At 39.4% G+C, this 16,626-nt stretch overlaps 1 protein-coding gene and 1 pseudogene across 1 annotated transcript in view; both read left to right on the top strand.

Moving 5' to 3' along the window:
• FAM120C (family with sequence similarity 120C) overlaps positions 1–16,626 on the top strand; it is a 113,027-nt gene that overhangs the window by 83,567 nt on the left and 12,834 nt on the right. The gene's annotated exons all lie outside the window — the stretch shown is intronic.
• On the top strand, positions 6,887–7,581 carry LOC125157678 (beta-galactoside alpha-2,6-sialyltransferase 1-like; annotated as a pseudogene).

The raw sequence follows: 16,626 nt of genomic DNA, 5'->3' as shown, positions 1-16,626 counted from the left end.
GGAGCCTGTTTCCGATTCTGTGTCTCCCTCTCTCTCTGCCCCTCCCCCGTTCATGCTCTGTCTCTCTCTGTCCCAAAAATAAATAAACGTTGGAAAAAAAAATTAAAAAAAAAAAGAAGGATATCTTGGAATATGCTACCACACAGGTGAACCTTGAGGACATTATCCTAAGTGAAATAAGCCAGTCACAAAAAGATAAATATTGTATGATTCCACTGTATGAGGTACTTAGGTAGTCAAAATCATAAAGACAAAAAATAAAATGGTAGCTGCCAGGGGTGGGGGGTGGATAATGAGGGAGTTATTGTTTACCAGGTATAGCATTTCAGTTTTACGAGATGAAAAGAGTTATGGGGATGAACGATGGTGATGGTTATACAACAATTTGAATGTATTTAATACTACCAAACTGTATGCTTACACATGCTTAAGATGGTAACTTTTGTGATATGTGTATTTTACCACAACTTTTGAAAAGTGCAAAGAAAGAACTAATAAATGAGTTCAGCAAAGTCACAGGATATAAGATCAATATAAAAATATTAATTGTATACTAATACACTACTAATCAATATTCAAAATATAAAAGAAAACAACTCCTTTTATAATAACATCAAAAGGAATAAAGTGCTTAGGTATAAATTTAACAAAAGAAGTACAAGAATTATACACTGAAAACTACAGTTAAAGAAGAATTAAACAAGTGGAAAGATATCCCTCATTCATGTTTATGAAGACAAAAGATTCTTAAGATGACAATACTCCCCAAATTGGTCTACATATTCAACATAATCCAAAATCCCAGATCTCTTCTTTGCAGAAATTAACAAGTTGACACTAAAAAAAATGTAAATTCAAGGAACTCACAGTAACCAAAACAATTTTGAAAAAAAGAACAAAGTTGTAGATTCACGCTTCCCTATTTCAAAATTTATTACAAAACTACAGTAATCAAGACAGTGGTTTACTGGCATAAGGATAGACATATAAATTAATGGAGTACAGTTGAATGTCCAGAAATAAACTTTTCCACTTGTGGTAGATTTAATTTTGACAACAGTACCAGGACAATTCAATGGGGAGAGATAGGCTTTTCAGCAAAGAGTTCTGTGACACTGGATATCGACATGCAAAATTATGAATTAGGATCTCTACCTCACATCATATATAAAAATTAACTCAAAATGTATTATCACAGACCTAAATATAAGAGCTCAAATTGTAAAACCCTTAAAGATAACAGGTATAAATATTCATGACCTCAGGTTAGGCAATGGTTTCTTAGATATGATGCCAAAAGTGTTAAGTGCCAAAAAGATTAACTGGACTAGATCAAAACTTCAAGCTGGTGTTCTGGAGACAATGCTGTGAAGAAAGTGAAAATACCATCCACAGAATATTTGCAAATCATATATCCAATAAGGATATATTATCCAGAATATATAAAGAATTCTTACAGCTAAACAATAAAAGAAAAATACTTTAATTTTTTAAATGAGCAGAAGATTTGAACAGACATTTCTCCAAAGAAGATATGCAATTAAGCAGAAAGCACATAAAAGATGCCCACCATCACGGATCATTAGGAAAATGCAAATCAAAAATACAATGACATGGATGGAGCTAGAGAGCATAATGCCAAACAAAAGATGTCCGTCAGAGAAAGACAAATACCATGTGATTTCACTCATGTAGAATTTGAGAAACAAATAAAAAGAAACATACCCCCAAAAAGACTCATAGCTATAGAGAACAGATGGTTACCAGAGGGGAGGTGGGTGGGGGGGTGGGTGAAATAGGTGAAGGGGATTAAAAGTACACTTATCTTGATGAGCAGTGATAGCAAATACTAAATAGAATTGTTAAATCACTATGTTGTACACCTGAAACTAACTTCTTTTTGTAATTTTTTTTATGTTTACTTATTTTTGAGAGAGAGGGAGACAGAGAATACAAAGCAGGCTTCAGGCTCTGAGCTGTCATCACAGAGCCCAATGCGGGGCTGTAACCCACGAACTGTGAGATCACCACCTGAGCCAAAGTCTGATACTTAACTGACTGAGCCACCCAGGTGCCACCACCTGAAACATAATTTAACACTGTATATTAACTATGCTGGAATTAAAATTTAGAGCAATACATAAATATATATCATAAAAAAATTAAAAAATGAAAGATGTCCTTCAGATTGAAAGGAAATGACACCAAATAGATAAATTAATGACCACCTGTAAAGGTAATTACATAGGTAATATAAAAAGTGGCATAAGTATATTTTTTCTCATTTCTTCCTTTAACTGATTTATTTTTTTTAAGATTTTATTTTTAACTAATTGCTGTACCCAACATGGGGCTTGAACTCACAACCCCAAGATTAAGAATCACATGCTCCATGGACTGAGCCAGCTAGGCACCCCTCACTTAACTGATTTAAAAGACCACTGCGTAAAGCAAAAATTATGAAATTGTGTGTTGGTGTTAGAATGAAGGTATAATATATGTGACAATATTACAATGGAGGGAGGAAAGAAGAGAAATATATTGGAGCAATCTCTCTATATTCTACTGGAATTATTTAGTATTAATTTGAAGTAGTGTGTCGATTAAGATGTACATTGCAATCCACAGAGCAACCACTATGAAAATTACCAAAAATATAGTTAAAAAAATTAAAATGCTACATTGGAGAACATCTGTTTAACACAATAGAAGAGTAAAAGAGGAAAAAGCAAAAAATAAAAAAGGTATGAAACATCTAAACATAACTACATCAAATGTAAATGAATTGAACAATCAAAAGGCAGAGATTGTCAGATTGGGTAAAAAGCATGAATTGTGTACCAGAGATATGCTTTAGATTCAAAGACTCAAATAGATCCAAAAGAAAAGAATAGAAAAAATCTACAATGCAAACAGTAGCCATATGAGAATTGTAATGGCTATAATAATATCAGACAAAATAGACTTTAAGACAAGTAATGTTATTAGATAAAAAAGAATGTTTTGTAGTGTTAAAGGGTCAATTCATTGTGAAGATATGCCAATTATAGACATATGTACTCCTAACAATGCCCTAACAAATTATAAACATATGTACTCCTAACAAAGTGCATGAAGCATAAAACGATAAAACTTAAGAACAAAATATACTTCAACAGTAATAGTTGAAGTATTCAATACCCTATTCTCAATAATGGCCAGAACAGCTAGACAGAAAATCAGCAAAAATATGGAAGACTTGAGCAACACTGTCAACCAATCTGACCTGACCTGATAAAAATGATGAATTTAAATCCTTTATACACAAAAATTACTCAAAATGGATAATAGATAAAAATGTAATGTTTAAAATTATAAAACTTACAAAAGGAAACATGAGAAAATTTTTATGAATTGGGGTTAGGTGAAGATTTTAAATTTTTTTTTAACGTTTATTTATTTTTGAGACAGAGAGAGACAGAGCATGAACAGGGGAGGGGCAGAGAGAGAGGGAGACACAGAATCAGAAGCAGGCCCCAGGCTCTGAGCCATCAGCCCAGAGCCCGACACGGGGCTCGAACTCACGGACCGTGAGATCGTGACCTGAGCCGAAGTCGGACACCCAACCGACTGAGCCACCCAGGCGCCCCAGGTGAAGATTTTATAGATACAACAGCTAAAGCACAATGCACTTAAAAAAATGGATTTCATCAAAATACCAAATTTGCACTTCAAAAGCCACCATTAAGAAACTGAAAGACAAGCCACAGGAAATATTTATAAATCATATATCTGATAAAGGACTTGTATCCAGAATATATAAAGAACTCTTGCAACTTGTAACAAAACCAACAACCAATTTAAAAATGAGTGAAAGAGGGACACCTGGCTGGTTCAGTTGGTAGAACATCCAACTCTTTTTTTTTTTAATATTTATTTATTTTGAGAGAGAGAGCGAGTAGGGGAGGGGCAGGGAGAGAGGGAGAGAGATCATCTCAAGCAGGCCCTGTGCTGTCAGCACAGAGCCCAATGAGAGGCTTGATCCCATGAACCATGAGGTCACAACCCCTGCCAAGATCAAGAGCCAGATGTTCAACTGACTGAGCCACCCAGGTGTCCCAAACATGCAACTCTTGATCTCAGGGTCGTGAGTTCAAGCCCACATTGGGTGTGGAACCCACTTAAAAAAAATCACTCTCTAAAAATGACTAAAAGATGTGAATAGACATTTTGCCATAGAAGATATAAGATTGGAACATAAGCACATGAAAAGATTTTCAAGTTGAGTAATCATTAGGGAAATGCAAATTTAAACCACGATGAAATATCACTCCACTCAGAATGATTGAAAAAAGGTAGACAATAACATATGTAGGTCAAGCTGTGGAGAAATTGGAATTCCCTCCTAAACTGCTGGTGGGAACTAAAATGGTTAGTTACTTTGGAGATTAGTTTGGCATTTTCTTAAAATGTTAAACATAAATGTATCATTAAGATTCATTTATTTCACTGCTACATACCTACCCAAAAGCATCAAAAACATATATCCACACAAAGACTTGGACATGAATGTTCATAGAAGCATTATTCATAATAGTTAAAAAGTGGAAATAACTCAAATATCTGTCAACTGGTAGATGGATAAACTAGAGGTATATCCATCAGTGAAATATCACTCAGCAGTAAAATCCAACAAATTACTGATACATGCCAGAGCATGTAAAATCATTATGCTATGTGGTAGTGAAAGAAATCAAAGAAGGAAAGTTCATGGACTGGAAGACTTACATTGTAAAGCTGTCGTTTCTCCTCACATTGACCTATAGGTTTAATGTAATTTCTGTAGGAAGAAAGATTTTTTTAATGCAAGATTTTTTTTTTTTGTGGACATAGATGAACTTATTCTAAAATTTATATTGAAAGGCACAGGTCTTGGGGCGCCTGGGTGGCGCAGTCGGTTAAGCGTCCGACTTCAGCCAGGTCACGATCTCGTGGTCCGTGAGTTCGAGCCCCGCGTCCGGCTCTGGGCTGATGGCTCAGAGCCTGGAGCCTGTTTCCGATTCTATGTCTCCCTCTCTCTCTGCCCCTCCCCCGTTCATGCTCTGTCTCTCTCTGTCCCAAAAATAAATAAACGTTGAAAAAAAAAATAAAAAAAAAAAGAAAGGCACAGGTCTTACAGTAGCTAAAACAATCTTGATAAAGAAGAAAAAAGTGTAGGAATCACTCTACCCAATATTGAGGCATAGTATATAGCTAAAGTAATCAAGACAGTGGCGGTATTTGCTAAGGTATAAACACATTGGTTAATGGAAGAAAATAAAGAACCCAGAAACGGAGCCACACAAATACAGTCAACTGGTTGTTGACAGAGGAGCAGAAACAATTCAGTTGACAAAGGATAGCCTTTCAACAAATGGTAGTGGAGCAATGGGACACCCGTAAGCCAAAAACAAAACAAAAGCAAAACCTCCTTGATCTAAACCTCACACCTTATACAAAAATTAACTCAAAATAGATCATAGTCTTAAAATATAAACATAAAATTATATAAGTTTTAGAAAAAATACAAAGTCTTCAGGAACTAGAGTTAGGCAGACTTTTTAGACTTATAACCAAAAGCACAGTTCATAGAAGGAAAAATTAATAAATTGGACCTCCTTAGAACTAAAAACTTTTGCCAGTTGAGGCTCTCTTCTTCCCTCCTTCACTGTCCCATCCACCCCTCAGCCCCAATCCCCCACTCCTCCCCAGTAGACCTTCCTGCCAGGACTCAGTGCCTGGCACCAGGCTTCCAGTTGCTAGGCTCCCCTGTGGCCACAGGGCACGGAGTTGGCCAGCACCTGCGGGAGGGGAGTTGGGAGATAGGGCCAGCTCAGGAAGCCACCTGGTGCTGCTAATAACAGGGAGCAGCTGCAGCCTGGGTGGTCGAGCGCTCAGCAAGCGGGGTAGAGTCGATTGTACAGCGTTCCACAGTGAACAGCCCAGGGAGAAACAGTAAAGTCATGGAGCCTAGCTGAAATGAACTGGCCTCCTTGAGCATGCCCAAGCCCTGGTGCCAGGCCTGTGTCCCAGCACTGAGGGCTTCCTCATCCATGAAGGCTTTGATCCCAGGCTGGATGTAGGCCCCTACTCCTGGGCTATGGAGCACCTTCTTTGTAAGAAGACAATGTTTGCTTATTTGGCACATGAAGCTGAGCTACAGGCACTGACCTTGACCCTGGAAACTTCAAGATATTTTTTGATCATGCTGAGAAAAATGAGCCTTGGCCTCCAGGCCCGATAAGGCAAACATTCCTCCTATGTAGAATAGTGCCGGTTCCGGAGGACTTGAATGCCTGCAACCCCAGGGGGATTAGCAAAAAGCAGTCTTGTTTTCCTGCTCAGAACAGAGTGGCTGCCTTGAACGCCTCTCATTATGATTCACACCAACTTGAAGAAATAGTTCAGCTGCTGTGTGCTGGCCTTTCTCCTATTTGTGGTCATCTGTGTGTGGCAGGAGAAGAAAGAGAGTAACTATGATTCCCTTAAATTGCAAACCAAAGGATTCCAGATGTTGAGAAGTCTGGAGAAACAGTCTGTGACTTCAAGCAGCAACCAGGCTCTCAGCAGTTCCCAGGACCCAGCTAAGGCCAAGCCAGAGGCCTCCTTCCAAGTGTGAAACAAGAACAGCTCTTCCAAAAACCTTATCACCAGGCTTCAGAAAATCTGGAGAAATTATCTGAACTTTAAGAAGTACAAAGTATCTTATAAGAGGCCAAGGCGGGGGGGGGGGGGGGGGGGGCCAAGTTCAGTGCAGAGGCCCTGTGCTGCCACCTCTGGGACCATGTGAATGTATCCATAGTAGAGGCCACAGATTTTCCCTTTAGCCTCTCCAAATGGGAGGGTTTTCTGCCCAAGGAGAACATTGGAACCAAGGCTGGGCTGTGGGGCAGGTATGCTGTTGTCTCATCAGCAGGATCTCTGAAGTCCTCCCAGATGGGCCAAGAAATAGAGATCATGATGCAGTCCTGGGGTTTAGTGGGGTGCCCACAGCCCATTTCCAACAAGATGTGGGCATGAAAACCACCATTTGCCTGATGAACTCTCAGTTGGTCACCACTGAAGGCACTTCCTCACAGACAGTTTATACAGTGAGGGAATCCGAATTGTGTGAGACCCATCTGTTTACCATTCAGATATACCACAGTGGTACCAGAGCCCTAACTACAGCTTCTTTGGGAACTGTAAGAGCTGTTAGCAAGCTGCATCCTGATCAGCCCTTTTACAACCTCTAGCCCGAGATGCTTTGGGAGCTGTGGGACGTCATTCAGAAATCTCTCCAGCAGAGATTCAGCCAAATCCCCCATCCTCTGGGATGCTTGGCATCATCATCATCATGATATTGTGTGACCAGGTGGTTATTTACAAGGTCTTCTTGTCCAAGCACAGACCGACCTGTGCTACTACTACCAGAAGTTTTTTGGCAGCATCTGCACAATGAGCACCTACCACCTGCTCCTCTTTGAGAAGAATTTGGTGAAGTACCTCAACCAGGGCACAGACGAGGTCATTAACCTGCTTGGGAAAGCTACAGTGCCTGGCTTCTGGACAATTTGCTACTGAGCATTAGCTCCCTGGTCAGGTCCCCTTGCTCTTCTCCACCAAGCCTGGGCAGACCACATTCCTGAATGATCCCAGCCTGCACTATGGGACTTCTGTCAGCAAAAGCCCCAGGATGCAGGAGCCCAGTGGCAAGAAGCCAGGTCCAGCCTGCCATGTAGCTGCAGAGGCGTGTGAGCCCAAATCCTCCTACCACACACATGTACACATATCTAGCATTCTTTTCCACACACTGGTGAATGCAAGATCCACCTTTCCCACCAGGGCATCCCAATAGCACTGGAATGGTGCTATTCTCACAAACCAGCTCTCTCTATTGCTTGAAATCTGTAACTAGACATTGATTTCATGTGTTAGAGAAATTCTCCCAAATTATGATTGTGCCCTGGTATAGGGTGGCTCTGGGGGGCCAGCAAGTAGCCTGGGACATAGGAAACATGCTCGATTCCTCCAGAGCAAAGTTGCCCCCAAGGTCCATGTCCCTGGGAGAGGTGGTGTGCCTATCACTCTAGCAGGTTTGGTGTGTTCTTAGCCTGGGTGCTTATAGGCAAAGGATGTTGATGAACCCACAGCCATTTCCATATAGAGATTAGAAGGACACAAAGGCAAAGTCTCAATCCTCCAGTTCCTCACAGTTCAGTGGGAGAGAGACAGGGGGATTCGGTCTGCTCAGTGTATGGGGGATGTATGGAAAGGCTGACTTGCCATTCTATCTGCCTGCACACTTGGGAGGGGCCACATACTTGCTGTGTCTGTGGGTCGGAGAGGGCATCACAGAGCTGGGGCTGTGGAGGAGATTTTAGAGGAAGAGGAGAAACATGTCAGGCAGATTTTGAGTCACTTGAATTATGTTTTTCTTTCTGCCTTTATTGCCTGTATTTATTCTCTAAGGTCTGCCTGAACTTAAAGGCTCAGATTATTTTTTGAGGAAACCACTACCCCTGTGTGAGGCAGCAAGTGCAGCCCCATGGCAGACACTAGGCAAGACAGATGCCAAAAGCCTGATTTGTCCAGGCTCAGCCTAGCCTGACCCTACCCTGCAGCTGGGTTTGCACACCATGTCCACTGCTTCCTTGTTAATGCCCATCCCATGCCATCCTGACTGCCATCTTGTTTTTCCCCTTTAAAGTAGTAGTTTTTTTCCCCTTTCTCTAATTACTTTCAGGTGTTTTCTACTTTAAAAGTATCCTGACCCGACAGTTTGTTTGACCTTCATGGGCCTATTGTGGAATGTCCCTCTGGAGTGGGGATGTGGTTCCTCAGAATTTAAAATCACTCTCAGAAGTCAGACCCTTACAGATCATAACTCCTTATCAGACCACCATGCCCTGCACCCCTCCAGCAAGGGAGCAACGTCAGTCTCCAGACAATTCTTACTACCATGGTCTGCAAACATGCTTCCGGGTAGTTTTGCTACCCCCTCCCTGAGTGGAGCACCACATTGGACTGGTCTGGCCCCCAATGCAAAGAACGTAAAGGACTCACTCGTGGTCACAAAGTAATGCTGTAGACAATGGAGTACTACGTGGCAATGAGAAAGAAAGAAATACGGCCCTTTGTAGCAACGTAGATGGAACTGGAGAGTGTGATGCTAAGTGAAATAAGCCATACAGAGAAAGACAGATACCATATGTGTTCACTGTTATGTGGATCCTGAGAAACTTAACAGGAACCCATAGGGGAGAGGAAGGAAAAAAAAAAAAAAGAGGTTAGCGTGGGAGAGAGCCAAAGCATAAGAGACTCTTAAAAACTGAGAACAAACTGAGGGTTGATGGGGGGTGGGAGGAAGGGGAGGGTGGGTGATGGGCATTGAGGAGGGCATCTTTTGGGATAAGCACTGAGTGTTGTATGGAAACCAATTTGACAATAAATTTCATATATTAAAAAATAAACAAAATAAAATAAAATAAATTAAATTTTAAAAAAAAGTAATGCTGTAGAGCCAGGGCTCCTAGACCCAGGATTCTGGACTCCTGGCCTCATGTGCTTAAGGGCCTCTTAAACATGAGCTCTAGACCAGCCGTCTGGGAGCTGGAGTGCTCACTTGCTGCCAAATCCTTGGCTTATATAAGCAGTAGAAAGAGCTCTGAAGGGAGAAGCCCTGGGTTTTCAAATCGATGATCCCCTGTTTACTAGCTGTGGCACCATGGACATATTCTCCTGAGACTGTTTCCACATCTGTAAAACAGAGGTGATGAGCCTACCTCAGGACTGTTGTGAGGGTTACATGAAACAGTTTTCCTGGTTCTGTACTTGGCACATAGCAGGTGCTCTGTACATTGTGGTTTCCTTCCTTCCTTCCTTCCTTCCTTCCTTCCTTCCTTCACTAAGGATCTGCTCTGTGCTCATACCTGGGGAGGAAATTGCTTTGAGGGAGGCCAGAGAGGGGGTCCTGTCCTCAAGGAATTAACCATCCTATTGGGAGACAACAACTCCCCTGCCTGGAACACCCGGGAAAACATCTGAGGTAGTAGAGGGTGAAGAACATGCCTCTCCTCTACTACCTCCTCCCTGCATGCAGCTCCTGCCTGATTCTGCTTGGGAACTGGTGGAGCACTTGGGCCACTTACTGCTATGTGGAGCGAATCTTTTCCACCTCTCTGGGACCATGAATTCCTGGCTTGCTTTTTATAAAAAGTAATCTCTACACTCAATATGGGGCTTAAACTCATAACCCTGAGATCAAGAGTTGCGTGCTCTACTGACTGAGCCAGCCAGGCACCTCTCCGGCTTGTTTTATGCTCTGATTGATGCACTCACTGCAATCTTTGAATCACAAACAGTGAGTGAGAGGAAGGTGGCATTCCATCAGCAAGAGATAGACATTCGTGTGGACACTGAGATGCTAGCTTTTAATTATTATTAATATAAGGGATCAGATTAAGTGTGATTCTAGGTCTACAGAACTTTTAATTCCATGTTCTCTCTATACGGAAACTAATAAATTGCAAATACGATAGGGGTATTATTGTTGGTCTGGTGAGATGTTTAATATTTGTGACAGATAACTTAAAAATGATGACTGAATGCTACAGGAAAGTCCCTGTCCATAAGGGATTCTGTCTTCATCGGTAGCCATCTATGCATCCTATATCATGAGGTTCCCCAATCCTTCCACCAATCACATAAGCTATTCACATTGGTTTGGAGACCTCAATCTCAGAAGCTTCTGAAACATGCCTAATCTAATTCTGAATTACCCAAAGATTATGTAAAAATTTTCAATAAATGGCATTTAAAAAAATACTTTTAGGGGCGCCTGGGTGGCGCAGTCGGTTAAGCGTCCGACTTCAGCCAGGTCACGATCTCGCGGTCCGTGAGTTCGAGCCCCGCGTCAGGCTCTGGGCTGATGGCTCAGAGCCTGGAGCCTGTTTCCGATTCTGTGTCTCCCTCTCTCTCTGCCCCTCCCCCGTTCATGCTCTGTCTCTCTCTGTCCCAAAAATAAATAAATGTTGAAAAAAAAATTTAAAAAAAAAAAAAAAAAAAATACTTTTATCAGTTGAAAGAAAGCCCATGTGAAGAGGATGAAATTAGAATGTGGGCAAAATACATGAATAGACATTTCTCCAAAGAGGATATACCATAGCAAATAAAATAAACACATGAAAATATGTTCAGTATCATTAGCCATTAGGGAAATGCAAATTAAAACCACAGTGAGATATCATTACACAGCTATCAGAATGGCTAATATAAGAAGTAATGATAATACCACATGCTGGGGGTATGTGGAGAAACTGGATCATTCAAATGGTGGTTTTGGAAATGTAAAATGCTACATCCACTTTGGAAAACAATTTGTCAGGTTTTTTTTTTAAGAAGGTCCAATGCAGGGCTTGAACTCAAAACCCTGAGATCAAGACCTGAGCTGAGATCAAGAGTCAGATGCTTAATTGACTGAGCCGCCCAGACATCCCCAATTCATCAGTTTCTTTAAAAATAACTATACAACCCAGAAATTGCACTCTTGGGCATTTATCGCAAAGAAATGAAATTTTATATACCCACAGAAACCTGTACATTAATGTTTATAGCATCTTTATCCTTAATACTCCCAAATTAGAAACAACCCCGATGTCTTTCAACAGATGAATTGTTCAAGTATTGCACATACATACCATGGAATTCTACTGACCAATAAAAAGCAACAAACTTTAGATAACACACAATAAGTTGGATGAATCTTAAGGGAATTATGCTAAGTTAAAAAAGCCAGTCCCAAAATATTACATGCTATGTGACATTGTTGAAATGACAGAATTATGGAAATGGAGAACAGATTAGTGACTTCCAGGAGTTAGGAACATGGATTGGGAAGAGGGTGGGTGTGGTTATAAAAGACAATATGAGGGATCCTTGTGGTGATGGAACTGTTTTTTATCTTGACTCGGTCAGTGTCAGTATCCTGGCTGTGATGTTGTATTATATTTTGCAAGATAATACCATTAGGAGAACTAGGTAAAATGTTCGAGGGATCCCTCTGTTTTACTCCTTACAACTGCATGTGAATCTACAACAATATCAATCTTAAAAGTTGAATTAAAATAAAAACTATGCTAAGGAAAGAAGCAAATTACAAAAGACCACTAAATTCCATTTGTATGAAATGTCCAGCAAGGCAAATCTATGGAGATAGAAGTAGATAAGTGGTTGCCTTCAGGGTGGGAATGAGGAGTGACTACATGTGAGCACAAGGGATCTTTCTGGGGCAATGAAAATATTCTAAAACTCAATTGTGATGATAGTTGCACAACTCTGTAAATGTACTAAATATTAAATTCTATACTTAACAATGGATGAATTTTATGGTATGTAAATTATACCTCAACAAAAAAAATTAGAATAAGTTTCTGTATATGTAAAATTTTTGCAAAATAAAGTATTTATTTTAAAAATTGAGTACTGTCGGGGCGCCTGGGTGGCTCAGTTGTTTAAGGATCCGACTTCAGCTCAGGTCATGATCTCACAGTTCATGAGTTCTGTGCTGACAACTCAGAGCCTGGAGCCTGCTTCAGATTCTCTCTCTCTCTCTCTGTCTCTCTCTCTCTCTCAAATAAACATTAAAACATAGCTTTGTATGATGGCAGATGTTAGCTACACTTGTGAGCAGAACGTAATGTATAAACTTAAGTCACTGAGTTGTATACCTTAAACTAATGTAACATTGTGTCAACTATACTCAAATGAAAAAAAAAATTTTAAGAAAATGAAACAAAAATGTTTTTGAAAAGTATTTAATGAATGAGGCATTCTCATAGTATAATGAGTGAAAAAAGTATATATATTATATATTTATAATATATAAAAGTATATATATTATATAAATAATATATACAATTAGTGATATTATTAGATATATTATTAGATGTATATACTAATATATTATACTGTACTATACTATTATTAGGTATATTATTAGATATATACATTATATACAATATATAATACATATATAATGTAATAGAGAAAATTGAGATTTGAGAGGTTAGGAAGAAAAAAGCCAAAATCATAACAAACATAACAGTGGTAATATCTGAATGGTAAGAGTAAAAATCACTTCAGTTTTTATCTTTTGTTTTCTTTATACTTTTCTGTTGCATTTTTTACATTTTCTTAATGATAATGAACTTGAGCTTTTGAAGTAAGAATGAAATCATAAATTTTATTTTAAAATTAAAAGAAGTGGAGGGGCGCCTGGGTGGCGCAGTCGGTTAAGCGTCCGACTTCAGCCAGGTCACGATCTCGCGGTCCGTGAGTTCGAGCCCCGCATCGTGCTCTGGGCTGATGGCTCAGAGCCTGGAGCCTGTTTCCGATGCTGTGTCTCCCTCTCTCTCTGCCCCTCCCCCGTTCATGCTCTGTTTCTCTCTGTCCCAAAAATAAATAAAAAACGTTGAAAAAAAAATTAAAAAAAAAATTAAAAGAAGTGGATAAAAGCAGAGACTACCATATTTTAAAACATATTTAAGTTAGAGTGGGAGAGAGCCAAAGCATAAGAGACTCTTAAAAACTGAGAACAAACTGAGGGTTGATGGGGGGTGGGAAGGAGGGCAGGGTGGGTGATGGGTGTTGAAGAGGGCATCTTTTGGGATGAGCACTGAGTGTTGTATGGAAACCAATTTGACAATAAATTTCATATATTAAAAAAAAAAAGAAAATTAAACTCAACCAAAAAAAAAACATTTAAAACGTAGAATAGCATTGTACTGGCATGAGAAATAAATATAGAATAAATAAGTAGAAACAGATCTTTGTACATGAGAATTTAATATATGATATGGGGGCTTCACCAAATAGTAAAGGAAGAATTCGACCATAATTGTCTCAGTTACAATGGTAACCAAGAGTGCTACTATGACAGGCACTAGGTTAGGTGTTTTTACATGCATTTTCTCTTTTACCTATTATAACCTTTTGAGAGGTAGGTAAAATTAGCCCCATTTTAGAGATGAGGGAGGGAACTAAAGCCCCTAGACACTAAAGTGTTTGCCCAGAGTCACATAGAAAAATAGTAGAGGGGAACCTGGGTGGCTCAGTCTGTTGAGTGTCCAACTCTTGGTTTCAGCTCAGGTCATGATCTCATGGTTCACGAGATCAAGCCTTACATCGGCCTCTACACTGGCCGTGGGAAGTCTACTTGGAATTCTCTATCTCCCTCTCTTTGCCCCTTCCCCACTCATTCTCTCTCTCTCTCTTTCTCTCAATAAATACATAAACATTAAAAAAAAAAAAGAAAAGAAGTAGTAGGACCTAGATTGGAACCCAGTATGTCAGGCTCCCAAGTCTGTATTCTTTGCTACTGTGTTCTATGTATATAAAGTTTATGTCAGGGTGTCTAGAATACAAGAGGCATTTAGTAAATGTTGTTCCTATGAGTAACTTATAGTTTGCTGCATATACTATAATATATATATATATATATATATATATATATACACATATATACATGTATATATATATAATGCTTGTGTGTAGTATATATAATAATGTAAATACTACTAATAGTAATAAAGCTGTCTTGTAATTGAGATTGAGGAACTTCCATGGGAAATTAGTACTCCTGTGGTTGTACAAAATTAATCCCCAATGGAATCATATAATTTAAAAAATAACACATGATGAGCATTACTAAATATTGGTTGATTTAATAATTACTATTTCCTGTTATCTCATTAATGAGCCTCTGACTCTTTGGACACTGTCCTCTCTTTCACGTAATTCATTCGAGGCTGGTTGAATAACAGTGTTGGCCAAAAGATGGAGCTAGCATTTCCTTTGGAATATCCTGCCATAGCCTCATTTGTTCAGCAAACATTTTTTGAGCATCCATTCTGCCATGCACCACACTAAGGTTAGAGAAACATGAAAAATTGCAAGTTAACATTAATGAGAATAATCCAAACCAACAAAAAATCTCACATCCCTAGGAAATTAAATGTTCTCCCCTCTGTGAGGCCTTCTCTGAGTCTCCCAGGTGAATTTAGTCACTGTTTCCTTAGAGCACCCAAAACAACCTATTCAACTTGTAAAGTTACATCCTTCTCATTTTATTAGTCTTTCAGTGATCCTGCCTGTCTTCCACACTTGACTCCTTTAGGAGCTCCTTTAAGTCAGTTTTTCTCTCATAGTAATCAGGATGTGACTGGTACAATTCAGCTTTGGAAGATTTTTGTTGAGTTTTTTTCTTGGTTTGGGGGATTTTTTCCATGACCTGGTTGATGCATTCAGTCAGTCCCCTAATAAATGTTTACTGATATGTCCTCTAGGCCATGTACTATGCTAGATAGTTTATAATAAATATTAATAAGAAACAAGACAATAGATGAGGCCAAACAAGGCCCTAGATATCATTGGAACTCACATGGGTTCTTGAATATGTTTTCAGTCAAGCATTTGAACCTTATTTATTGTATTTTTCAAATCTTCTGTGATTTTAAATGTATCTAAGGCACATTTTACATGTCATAGCTTAATGGTAGTATGCTAAATTCTTCTACTATAATTGCATTTCAGTTCATTTTTGTCTATTTTTGCTTCATATTTTGCCAACAAAATAAGATGGAAAGATTAAAAATAAAAGAATGGGCAAAGGTAAATCAATCAAGGAAGTATACATCACAAGAAAGAAGCATTATTAATAAATAATATAGTCCCCAAGGCAAAAAAACATTGAGGGCAAAGGAAAATATTTTATATGGATAGAAGATATAAACTCTGAATTGTGCACTTTATAATACAGCATCAAAAAGTATAAAATAGATTATAAAGTATGAATAAATTTTCCACATGGAGAATGTATGGGCAGGGAGGAGGGTATAAACTGTTCTTTCTGTGTGGCCCAGAAAGATACCTCCTGGAAAGGTCAGTCATTTAGAACTTTGTTTGTTTGTTTGTTTGTTTGTTTGTTTTAAGTGTTTTTTGTTTTTGTTTTTGTTTTTTGAGGGAGAGAGTGCACATGCACACAAGAGGCAAAAGGGGGGGTGGTCGGTGCGGGACAGATGATCTGAAGCGGGCTCTGCCCACAGACAGCAGAGAGCCCAATGTGGGGCTTGAACTCATGAGCCTGAGATCACGACCTGAGCCACCCAGGCACCCCTAGAACTTAGTTTGTAAAGAAGCAACAGGGCTTGTTGGCATGTTCTGCAGGCCCAGAAACATCCTGGAGTTGAGAGAAATGACAGCTGGGCTTGAAGAAAGAGTAATGGCAGTAGGGCTGCCTGTGCTGTTGTGATCTTTCCAGGTGAGGAAACAGCAGGTTAGAGATTCAAAGCCAGGTTCTTTCCAGGGCATCATACAGCCTCCTGGTAGTAGTAACTGGATCAGAGTCCCTACAGATTCATTCCACGTGCCACTCAGAAAAGACCATCCCTTGCTTTAAGGGCCAGCTTTCTGAAGTCTCACACAGCTCCAATAATTATGAATGATCATTGTCTTGTGGGTCTTTCAGGGAGCTAAGGACATAGACTTTGTACTGATGTATTTTTTTCATCTTTCTTCCTCTTTCTGCATCTTGGTGCCTAGAATGGTAAGACATATTCAGTTCATGAAATT

The sequence above is a fragment of the Prionailurus viverrinus genome, chromosome X (assembly GCF_022837055.1).
Source record: "Prionailurus viverrinus isolate Anna chromosome X, UM_Priviv_1.0, whole genome shotgun sequence".
In the NCBI taxonomy this organism is placed as follows: Eukaryota; Metazoa; Chordata; class Mammalia; order Carnivora; family Felidae; genus Prionailurus; species Prionailurus viverrinus.
Note: the sequence above shows the minus strand (reverse complement) of the source record. Positions and strands in the feature narration are given on the sequence as shown.